The 12,149-nt window shown below is 44.7% G+C and overlaps 1 protein-coding gene across 10 annotated transcripts in view; it reads right to left on the bottom strand.

Moving 5' to 3' along the window:
- Positions 1–12,149, bottom strand: part of htr2cl1 (5-hydroxytryptamine (serotonin) receptor 2C, G protein-coupled-like 1) — a 125,688-nt gene that overhangs the window by 79,136 nt on the left and 34,403 nt on the right. The window contains exon 3 of one of the 10 annotated variants that reach the window (XM_086197364.1): positions 3,262–3,412. The exons of the other annotated variants lie outside the window; for them this stretch is intronic. The gene's annotated coding sequence lies outside the window, so the exon portion shown is untranslated. The remainder of the gene's footprint in view (positions 1–3,261; positions 3,413–12,149) is intronic. 10 annotated transcript variants of the gene reach the window in all.

Raw genomic sequence — 12,149 nt, 5'->3', positions numbered from 1 at the left:
CAAAACAGTTTTGGAAGTATGAGAAATGCAAAAGTCAGCCGCTTGCCAAATATGGCAGAGAAAGAGACGGGTTCAAACTTTGCACTGAGGAGCTAATTGTGTTTGAGTTAATAAGGACTTTATGAGTGGAAATTGTCAGAAACGTCTTTGCAGATTTCCTTTGACCTGACTGATCCTTCCTGTTTGCCTCTCGGGTGACACAATTACATCAATATTAGTTTGATAATGTTAGATAATGATGCGGCTTGAGAACTAATTTCCATAAAAACCAATAAGGCTTACATTTTATGACAAAATTCAAAGAGAATTCTGCATTGAAATGATAATTGGCTTGACAAAAAGATCTTCCATCCTGTCCTCTCTCATTTAAAACGGTCTCCGCAACAATCACGCACCACTGCTGCTATTGTAGTGTGACCTCAAACAGAACATTCAACAATGCCAAGGAGCTGATGAACCTCTATCAGGCATGGATAGGTTATTTAATACTATATCGAGTTTACTTTCCTTTATCCTAGTTGTGCACTGCGGTTCAAGACTGTCCTACCGGGAGGAACCGCCAGAGGTCACAAATGACAATCATAAAAGACAGATGCCATCTAGTGGCTGTACTAATTATGACCCCAGGAAAGTAGGAAGTTGCATAAGGTAAAAGGTAAGAAAACCCATACACGGAGGTGGAGGGAGCAGTGGATGCTGTGGAAGACTCATGTCCGAGGCTACCAAGCAAAGAGGCGGTTTTGACGGGACGTGTGTTTTTATCAAAACAGTCATTCAAACCCAAATCATTCTTTTCTTAATCCTAACTCCGCCTAAACCGGGGGTCACAACAAACAACTTGTAAAGCTGAGTAAGTTGACGCCAATGTGCCTCCTCTGTCACATGCGGAGTCTTTGGGCGCATTTCTCACCTGGCCAGGAGAAGTGCAACCAGTGGGGCCTAGCATTTGGTAGGATCATGCTATTCCCACCAGGAGGAGGTGCTCATGCAGCAACCAGGATGCGTACCCTCAGCCAGGTTCCGAGGCAACCAGTACGGATGCCAAACCAGACAAGAACTGAACCAGCAGCCCAGAGTTCAAAACTGCTTTAGCTTGATTTGCTATTGATTGAGGGCGGCACAGTGGTCAGTGGTTCTAGGTTCAAGCCCCGGCTGGAGCACAGGGTCTTTCTGTGTGAGTCTCCATGTTCTCCCTGTTCCTGTGTGGGTTCTCTCTGGTACTCCAGCTTCCTCCACAGTCCAAAGACATCAAGAGGGGACCAGGTTAATCCAGACTCTAAATTGACCGTAGGTGTGGCTGGGAGAGCCAATGGTTGTCTGTCTATATGTGTTGGCCCTGCCATGGACTGGTGACTCCTCCAGGGTGAAGGCTGCTGGGATAGGCTCCACCCCACCACCACCACCCTTCACAGGATAAGAGGTAGAAAATGGATGGATTGATTGAAGCAAGAACTGTGAAGGTTTTTGAAATTTTCAACCCCTCCCGTCACACTGCAAACTCTGCCCACGTCGCCACGTAGCCCAGCACCCTCACAACTCCTCACTTCCCTCAGACAATGAGTGCATTTCATCTCCAGTCACTCCTGGTACGCTTGGGCTGGACCTTTTATGAAGCATAAGTACGGGAGTTATAAAAATCTTTCACTATCACATATTCTTTTCTGAATGCATCCCTAGCCTTCGTGTGTGTGTGTGTGTGTGTTCTGTATTTTCAGAGCATCCCCCACGGCTTCAGCCATGTATAAAGAAGCTATTCGAGACTCAGTGACTGCAGATTACAGATAAGGAAAATTGCACTGTCAGAATTTATCGGCGTAACAATCATCTCAGTGGGCGTCCTCGTGTGCATGTGTGCGTTCGTATGGTAACAGAGGGTTTCTCGCTCGGGCATATGTCTGGGAGAGAGAGAGTGTGTGTTTGTTCGCTGCGTGTGTGTTTTTATCCCTCCTCCGGGAAGACCCCACGCACCGTCTGTCTCTGACTGATTCAGTATTCATTACCACAGTGAGGGGAGAGAGATGAAGAGGAGGGGAGGAAGGATGGGAAAGGGGATGAGATGCACAACCAGGCAAAGAGAGAGAAAGAAGACAGTGAGAAAGAAGAGGAGAGAAAATATTTATGAGTGGTGTTTATGCTAAAAGGTTTTTATTCACGCTTCAACTGTCAAAACAGATGTCTCCACTCTTATGACTTCCTCCTCCAGTGCGGTAATTTTACATCCTGATGTTAAATATCACCTGCATTTCCAAAAATGACTCCTCACTCTGCAGCCATTTTGTAAAAGCAGGTGCTGCAGATTTTCCGTTTGTGTTCCTTTTTTTCCCCCTTCCCCAAATGGTGGATCAGAATCCTTGGAGAGGCGAAAGGGGCAAAGGAGGGAGATGAGAAGAGGTGAAGGTGAGGAAAGAAAGAGGGGGGAAAGGAAGGTGGGAGGCGTTCCCTGTTCAGGTCCCATTTGTGATTACAGATTTTATGAAATTTTGAGAGGGAGACCAGAAGAAGACAGAAGGAAAACCAACCGAGACAAAAGCTGTAGGGACAAATAAGAAGACAAGATCCAAAGGGATCAACCAGGTGCTCCAGGAACATTTCCCCCCAAGTACAGGGTTCAGAAAAGAGTTCTCTAGAGAGTTGGGTCCTGTACATGTTTCATATGTTTTCACAAGCGTTCCATACCTTTAGGAGACTAGGATCTGGTCCCGACACAACTAACTGACTGACAGAAAGAATTATCACCCTCAATGTCCATAAGCCAGATATTCCCAACATTCTCACGCCAAAAAAGCCATTTTTCAGACAAATGTTTGAGACCAGCGACACATTTTTGTGAACCCTTTTTTTCTCTGGGTGCTGAACTCTTGGCCTGGTTCCACTGCAGTACATCCATTTTTCAAAAAGTTTGAATAAAAAATAAAAACTTTCTTCCATTAATGCCCTTTCTACTCTTTCCTAACAATGGCATGAAAATACCCTGGTGCAAACAACAGTGTACATGCAGGTTTCTTTAAACCCGCTTTCAAAAACCGATCGATCCCATTTGCAGTTGGAGTCGCGTTGTAATTCCGAAATACTTTCCTTTTGTAAAAGTTATTCTTAAAGGCTACTTGTTATTTCTACATTATTCACCATAAAAGGTTGCGATTGTCCCTTTACAAGCTCTGGATCTTCGTCTTTAGGGAGCGTATGTTCTTTGGTAGCTGTACTCAAAGCAGTCGTATGGAGCACAGTGACGAGACAAAGGTTATCAGCAGCTTCCTTTACCTCATGCGTATCGTTGATACTCGAGCTCGGACCGCTGGTCGTGTGTGGTTCCGAGGTAGAAAGCCGGACCGAAATTGTCCCCCTGGATTTGTGTTCTGTCAAAGCTGGTCGGAGCCGGAGCCGATGAATTCTTGTGTCTACTTCACGAAAGCTGTCGACAAAATCCAGATGCTAGTAGGAGTGGTTTTTTTGGCTGGTGGGAAAGGGGCTCAAGATATAAAGTATATACAATTACACAAGCTTTCAGCAGTTGTCCAACAGGATTGTTGTTAGCAATATGCTTCGCCAGCTTGCTACAACTGCTGCCGCCGTAGGACAAATAAACCCTCGGGAGCTGGTGTAGGTTTGAGTGAAGCCCCTGAATTGTCTCACTCCATCCCTGCAAACAGCAGATAAAAAAAAACCCAACTGGGATCTTGACATAATTTCCCACCGGGCCACCCCCCCGTGGGTCTGACTTTTGTAAACTTGGCCTAAATCAGCCATATACAAGTTTTCTGATCTGAAATGTCTGATTTGAGAACTGCTGCATTGGTCAGAAACATACATTTCAAAAATAGGAGACCTAAGACAACACGCGACTTGTTTGGGGCTGTAGCTTTAATAAAGTCTACTGACCTGGGACCTGTGCGTAATCTAGCGCATCCTCCTTTTTGAATATTGTCCACCGCCTGCTTAGAAAGGTGACTGCTCTGTCCATTTACTCAGCTTATAACTCATTCAGATGTGTTAAATGGAGCGTGGGGTGGACCGGTGCCAGAGAATTTCCACAACCCCAGTCAACCTTCACTGAATAATGAATCATTTGCCTCCGAGTGTGTGTGTGTGTGTGTGTGTGTGTGTGTGTGTGTGTGTCTTGGGCACTGATGTATGTTTGCATGTGTGTGCCGCTATTTTTTTCAATACATGTTTATGTGCATGCCTGTAGGCAGTGAGTGAGTAGAGGTGTGTATGTGTGTGTGTGTGTGTGAGACCTCCCTACTCAAGGCCAGGTTGGGATTTGCCCCATCTAAAATGGCCGAGGTGAAGCTCCGATCTGTTTCCTCTTCTCTACTTATCTGTCTTTCATCCTCCATCTCTGTACTTAAAGGTCCAATGTTAAGAATTTGTGATGGATTATTGTTAGAAATGGAAATCAATCTGCGCTTTCACTCCTGTAAGAATGAGCCATCTCTGCCTGCACAGGTTCTCTAACACGTTACCAATTCTAGAAATGCCGCAAAAGAGGAGATGCTAATTAGAGCTGTTTCCATCAAGGTGTTGAGTTGAGTGAACCGGGATATAAAGTGTGTATTTCTGTCTGAAGATCATGGTAAAGGAAGTAAAGTTGTAACAGACAGAGCAGTGGTAGAAACCCCAGAAACACAAAAGCTTGGCCCGTTGTTCTGGCCGTCTGCCAACGGAAAATAAGGTCTTGACAAATTACCTTCAGTTGGATAAGTCGCAATTGTTCTCGGGTGCCAGCAAGGAGTGGACACGATTCTCCTTCTGCAGAGACGCAGGCAAAGTTATAGTGGGAATATCCAGGAAGGCGAGTGATGCGGGAACAGCTGGTTAGGGGAACTGAAGCCTTTCCATCTACTGCTTGAGCATCTTCTCTCATGAAAGGCGTAAAAGACGCCTTAAGTGGTTGCAAACTTAGGAAAGGTTTTATGTGATTTGCTGTCTCCATCTACAAGCACATACCCAAAGTCACTCTCCTTCACCTTTAATCTCAACACTTAAGTCAAAACCAACCCAACACACACAAACTTGACTGCAGGTCGACACTCCCTCGTGCCACTGGTGCGCCTATTAGCCACAAGCTAAGGCGTGTTCCCTGCACAATTGGCTAGCTCCACACAAAGCTAATTAGCTTGCAACTGATTGAATGGGCAGAGTTGGCTTCGCAAGTGGAACTCGGGAGGTAAAAATAAAATCGAAATGAGAATGCATGGCAGCTGGATGGAGAGGGACATTAGCTTTTGAGCTAATTGGGCACATTGTGCTGAAGTGAAAGTTGTCCCTCTAAAAGTGGCATCAGTACTTTATTGATTACTTCAAGCGCTTTGGTAGCTCTCAACCTTAACAGCTCGGTAGGTTCCAACTCCAAATAGGAAGCATAATTTGGCTTTTCCGCAACATGAGATGACTTTTTTTCCTCTCTCCCTAATAACTACAACAGCCTTGTATGGCTTGTCAACCGTGTAGCTCTAAAGAATGATCTTACACAGGTCATTATGCTGCTCCAGCTCTCGGGTGTCACTGCGGCGCAAAAGCGCTGCAGTAGATAATAAGCACCACCAAAGATAGCTTCCGTTTTTCTGTGTTGCCACAGAGGAACAGACGTGAGACCACCCACTTGTTTGGAGGTTGCAGGTGGAGAGGGTCAGAGGGAGGACCTGCAGACAAAGTGAAATCTACTTGACTCAGATGGAAAGTCAGTTAATGTGCAAATCAGAAAATATGACGAAAGCCTATCATCACTGCAAGCACGCATAGTAATGTGAGGATATTTTACTGCATGTGATGAGGTTTGTGTGTCTCAGCCTCCACATTGCAGGCGCTGTGTGATACACACAATGATACACACAGCATGCACAATGAGGAGGCCTCAACACACCGTTTCAGCCCGGCCGACAAATTAAACTGAGCCGCTGATCAGCAAAATAAAAGAGGAACAACATCGGCGATCAAGGTCTCATTGCTTCTTGGATGAATGTCAAGCTGATATGGAAGCTACATGGTTTCGCTGACATATCTAATGTTAATGCTAAGCTAACTAGTGTAGTTCCTTAAGTGTAACCGTCTTCTTGTTCCTTTACTAAGGGAGTAAAACCAAATGCCCTCCAAGCTAAATCAGCTTGTTTATTCCAATCAGCTTTCCCTCCGCTAGTTTGAGCCTACAAAAGGGACACGTGTGCTCAAGATCCCTTGATAGGAACTTATCATAGGCCTTTTAATGAGCTGCGCATCCCAGGGTGTACGGCTACACTCATTTCACGGCTGAAATTTGAGCAGGACCCTCTCAGAAATGTTGCACCCTTGGGAACAAGATTGCCAACTAATGGCATCTTGATCTACAGATGCAGCACTTTCATGTTCATCTGCATACCTTCCCGTGCACACGCAAATTAAACATATAAATGACCACCATCCTCCCACGGCTACTGCGATTGCTCATTCCCCAATAACCAGAAGCACCGCTGTGACAGGTAGAGAGATAAATCTCCCTCCATGTCCTGAGCGGAGGAACACTTTCAGACTAATTGGAGAGAGGAGAAGTGGAACGTTCACTTTGCTGTGACAGTCAAGGGCAGGGCATCCTTGTTAAAACTAAACTTCCAAGGGTTCCTCTCATTTTCTTCCAGCGGGGGATCAGTCAGGATGGAGATCTTGATAATTATACCTAACAACAAAATAGGAATGTGGAAAAAAAAGGTGTGTGGACACACAAGTCCAGAACTGCTCTTCAACAGTGCAGATTTACTGCAGTCATTTTTCTAGCTATGCAAGTTCTTATTTCATAATTCATAACATATGTAATTCAACATTTTTCATTTTTTGGGAAGGGGAGGCAAAACTTTTATGGAAAAAAAACTACAAATATGGCATTGCAGTTGTAGTCAAGGCCTATCATGGTGACCTTTGACCACCAAAACCTTGTCAGGTCACCTTTCCAGAAAGAAGTTCCCTCAAGGCGTTCCACAGAGTCTGCGTTCATGAGGGGTGACCGTAGCCAAAGTCTTCTCAGTTCATCCTTGCGTCCTAGCGAATTTATGCCAGAAATGAAAAAAAAAAAATCCCTCGAGATGTCGCCTAAACAATAGTGAGATAAATTTTGCCCTCATGTGAAGTTACAGTGACCTTTGACCTTTAATGATCAAAACCCCAGTGGCCATCTGCGGGGAATTTGAAGGAATTTTTCATTCCTGCATAAATATCACATGACAAAGAATGGGACAGACTTTGCGTGCATATGTAGCAACCTTGACCTTTGACCAGCAAAAGCCTTTCACTTCGTCCTGGAGTCTCAGTGGACATTTGTGCTAAATCTGGAGATGTCCTCTGACGGTGCTCCTGAGGTTTTGCTTTCATGACAGCGGGCAGACAACCTGAAATCAAAGTCTGTGGCCCGCCGCTGTCACAGGCGTGGAGGCATGAGGGTTTTTGGTTGCAGATCAAACATTTTCGGACTGAATATTGATTTCTTGTTCTGTTTTGTTTTGTTTCTTTAATGTCATGGTTATTAGCATGCTAACCAGCATTGCTAACGTTAGGAATGCGATCCGTGAATTCACACGCCCTGGCTTAAAAATGCCAAGTATCTTGCACCCAAAAGTCAAACCACACACCAACGCAGGTACTCAGGTGCGCAGATTGTTGTGGTTGTTACAGAATCGTGTCCAAATTTGTTTGTTTCACTGACAAATGTTTCAACACCGTTCATCAGAAACCCTTTTCCCTGCTTCTGAATCCAGCTCATTGTTCAGATTAAATAAGGACAGAAAAATCAATTATGCTTCTGAAGATGGTAATTTAATTCATTTTACGATTTGTGGATGATATCAAGACCTGACTGATGCAGCAAGAAAACCATGGTAGCTCGTTAATGCGCAGAGATGGAGGGATGAGAGATTGATGCAATAACCGTCAGTAGCATTTGTCAGGGGAGTAACAGGCAGGTGATGAACAAGCACAGACGTACAGTTCAGTATTCTGTCTTTATCTGGATGAAACTGGTGGATTATTGACATCATCAGCACCTGGATTAATCATTAGAGTTTACAGACTGCACCACAACTTGGGCAACAGACATCAGAGCTAATGGGGATGGGAAGCGTGTTTGTCTCGGTAATGAGACATAGCAGCCTAATTAATGTCACACCTTCAGCGAGGGAGAAAGGATGGAGTGAACTGCTTGACAACTTTTTGTTCTCCCGAACCTTCGGGAGCCTTTACTTGTTTGTGTCTAAGCGCAGCTGCACGGCCAAGTCGGTTTTCTGTCCGGCCCAGCTGACATTTGCATGCAGCTACTTGAGGTACTAAGTTCAGGTTTGCAGTGAGACAGCAGCTGAAATGTCCGGACGCTCTTGCAGTGTCGGCGACCTCACAGATTTGTCATGATAATGGGGAGCTCAGTCGGATGGGCTCAGTCAGAAAAGGAAACGGACAAGGACAACGCCGGATCCACACGCAGGGTCAGACGGCCAAATGGCAGAAGCCAAGACAGGTTGAGTACATCCATCATGAACCGCTTACACAGACAGGTCACAGTCCAGCACGGGGCCACTTAGACAGACAAGGCACTCACATTCGCACCGAGGGGTAATCCACTCAACCTAACAAGCATATTTATGGCACCTGGGAGGAACCCGGAGTACCCAAGCAGAAGAAAAGCACAGAAAGGCCCTGGCTGGCTGGCGGACTTGAACCCACAACCCTTTTGCTGGGAGGTTCTACCTCCAAGTATATTTTTTATGCCATTGTTGCGTGATGACAGGATTTTATCTGGTTATTTTGAGAGGTAACCAAGGGTGTGACAAAGTGAATCATTAACTTATATTGACTTTCATGAGACGAGGAAAACTAATTCATTCAGTTAAGACTCATTTTTCAATATAATGGGATCTCTTTCTTTGGTTGTGGTATGTTAAGATAAACAAATGTCATTGTCACGAGATAACTACGAACTGACTTGTTGTCAATAGCTAACTTTAAGAGAATTGTCTCGTAACAGGTTATTATCTTGATAATAAAAACAAACACGATAATGAGCCATAATCACTCAAAGTGTTCATCTCCGTTCAACGGGACAACTAACAGCCATTTCCCAGCGATAAAAGGACGTCTTCTGGTCCCCTTCTGTGGAAATGACGTCCTCATTATGTTGTCTGATCTTGGACACTGGAGATATCCAGCGAGGCGATCATGAGGCAATATCTGCAACTGAAAGGCCGGATTGGCTAAAACTGAGTCAGATTGTCAGTTTGAGTAAATGTGCAGGAAAAGCAATGACGAGGGAAAGGTCAGTGCGGGCTGAGGAGGATAATGCTGGGATTTTGATTCTATTTAAACTATCAAAAAATTACAAATAGAAAGCCATCACCTCTTCAATAATAGTATCGGTTTCGCTCACACTCTCATTCATAAACTTGCTCATTTTCTTCTTTCCTCCGCCGCTGATCTCTCAGACGCCCTCTGCCACCCCAGCGTCTCCTTCCACCCGATGACTCAAAACTCCCAGACACTTTCCAGCAGAGCCGAGCGCCAAGGTTCTGCTCCACACAAAGATTGTGTGGGCGAAGGAGTTTGAATCAGCGTCAAAACCCTATTAAATAATCATGGTGCATCCTATACATAGCATTGTGCTGCCTTCTCCTGCTGGAGAGTTCTAGCTGTTAATCTCTCTCGGGCCAGTGGTTCTTAGAAGCTCTTGATGCTCACTTGATTTCCAGAACAACTGCCAACACACAGGATTACCAACAACACTAAAAGAGTCCAGACAGCACGGCTTCATACCCGACGTGCCTCAGAGCAGAACTGCAAACACCACCAACACTCCCGACTCTTTTTCTTTCCTCATGTTTTAATAGATCTCACCCTCAATAAACAACGTTAAAATACCCCCAGTGTCAAAGGGGAGCTCAGGTCTGGATAGAGGAGCAGCTGGGACCTGGCACGTTGGTGGTCGACAGGCAACGGAGCGGTCGTGATGGAAGTCGTCCCTGGAGGACGGCCGTATCTGGATGAATGAGGATGGGGAGCTATTATATGGAGGAATGAAGGTGACTCAGCCAAAGAAGCGGTACAGAAGATGAACACAGGATAATCAATCTCCACTCACACGGTTTCATTGCCAAAAATAGGTTTCCTGGATCAATGATCCAGAACACTGTAACATCTCTGGGAGCCTGTTATCAGAGATGTAGTCCAATCTACTGAAAATAGGATCACCTGTCCAGAATGCAATCAAGATGATGAATGCAAACCCAAACATCCTCCTTTCATTCCACATCTTCATTTCATTTCAGCGATGTTGGTCTAAGTCGCCCAGAAGCGGTGAAAAGCTCAGGATTCCTGCATGTTTAAAAACATCCCATTTAACATTGGGATACCTTTTTGACAAAGTTTTTGCTTCTTCTTTCGTTAAGTCTCATGACGTATTCCCTGGGCCGCAGTTGCATCACCACCACACGCACATATTTTCAAGGAACATGTTTTTAAAAAGCTAACCCGGCAGTATTTCTACACAGACACATATATTTTTACACTCTGTGAGTGTTGGCCCCAAACATCAGCCTCTCTCCGATTCTGTCTTTACCTTGAAAACTAGGAATTCCACATCTACAAACTGTGCTTGTCAGAGACCTTGACCTTTCACCAAAATGTTTCAAGTCATCCGTGAGGGAAGGTCTGTACAATACTTTAGGAAATTCATGTTATGTTTGTGGACCTTTAGCCATCAAACGGTTTGGTCACCCAGGGGACACTTGAGCCAAAGTTGAAGAAATTCAAGGCATTCCAGAGATATCGGGTCAGACAATACTGGGCTGGACAGAGTGGGGTGAACGTAAGCAAACACCTGTTGCCTACGGTCTCATCAGTCCAGGGGCCAAGACCACAAGACACATTTTTGGGCAAATCTAGAACTTACAACCCTACAGAGATCATCAGCCTTCTTCTGCAAGGGGCCTTGACCAGCCCTCAGAATCTGCAGTTTGATTCAGACACCCTCAAAAGGTTTGCTGCTCATTCCTTGTAATATTAGCAATCTTTCAACTCAATTTAATCAAAAGAGACACTCTATGAACAAGTAGACCCATTTGATCGCTTCACCTGTGGAGGTTGATTAGATCTGATGTTGTCCCAGTGGAAGTACAAGTACTGCTAAACTTTAGAGTGGCTCTAGCAGACTCAAAAATATAAAATAAAGAGTTTTCCACAAAGTTTTGTCTGTGGAAAGATACTGCACAGAATCCCCAAACTCCCATAATGGACCGTCCAGAGTCTCTCTGGAGCACTGAGAGAATATATATGGGTTTGCATCAGTCAGACCTGTGCATCTTTGAATACAGATCGGCTCTAACCTTTAGTGGAGGTGGATGATGAATCCAGCGATGCTGGAGGAGCAGCGTCGTGGGTGTTTCTGTCACTGCTAGACTTTAATTATGCGGCAGCAACTGCTACAACAGCATAAAAAAATGTGTCCTTCATGCTGCATATAAATAATCCTTATTTGAAGCGATACAACATTACTTTAAACTTATCTGATGAAATCAGAACAAAAGTCTTCGCCCTCGAGGACCGAAGCTGACACAAGTACAGATATTGATTATTCAGCCTCATCTAGTGGTTTTTATTTTTAACATAAAGGCATTTGTCAGTTTTCCTCTTGAGGTTTAAAAAGCTTTACATGTATTGACCTTCAGGCAACACAATAGGATGATGGAAAACAAGGAGTTTTGAGTGATTATACAAGCTGTCACAATATGTGGCGTGGAAGAAGTTCAACGGAATGACCTGCAAAAAAACAAAAAAGGGTGTAAGAGTATGTGAACATGCAGGTGAGTGTGTGTGTGTCTGTCGGGGTCAGAAGGCTAATAGCAAAAACGCCAGCAAGCCATGAGTGAGTCATTCTCCACCGCCGGGCCCGGGCGCTGTCTCTACACTCATTTGCAATTATAATGGCCAGGCTGCGTCACTGCACACAGTTCGTGTCTTCTTTCATGCGCTCCTCCGATTACAACCTGCTAACGTTTCCCCTTCGGACGTGAGGTCATAAAACTGAACATACAACCTCAGATGTAAAAGGAAATGAGGTGTTTTTATACAAGGCATTTTTGCGGTTATTTCTATTAGTTATGATAACGTAATTATCCAAGACGGTTCCTGACATCTGGGGATGC

This window comes from Aulostomus chinensis, chromosome 24 (assembly GCF_037954235.1).
Source record: "Aulostomus chinensis isolate RoL2024-O1b breed Wild chromosome 24, RoL_Achi_v1.0, whole genome shotgun sequence".
NCBI lineage: Eukaryota > Metazoa > Chordata > Actinopteri > Syngnathiformes > Aulostomidae > Aulostomus > Aulostomus chinensis.
Note: the sequence above shows the minus strand (reverse complement) of the source record. Positions and strands in the feature narration are given on the sequence as shown.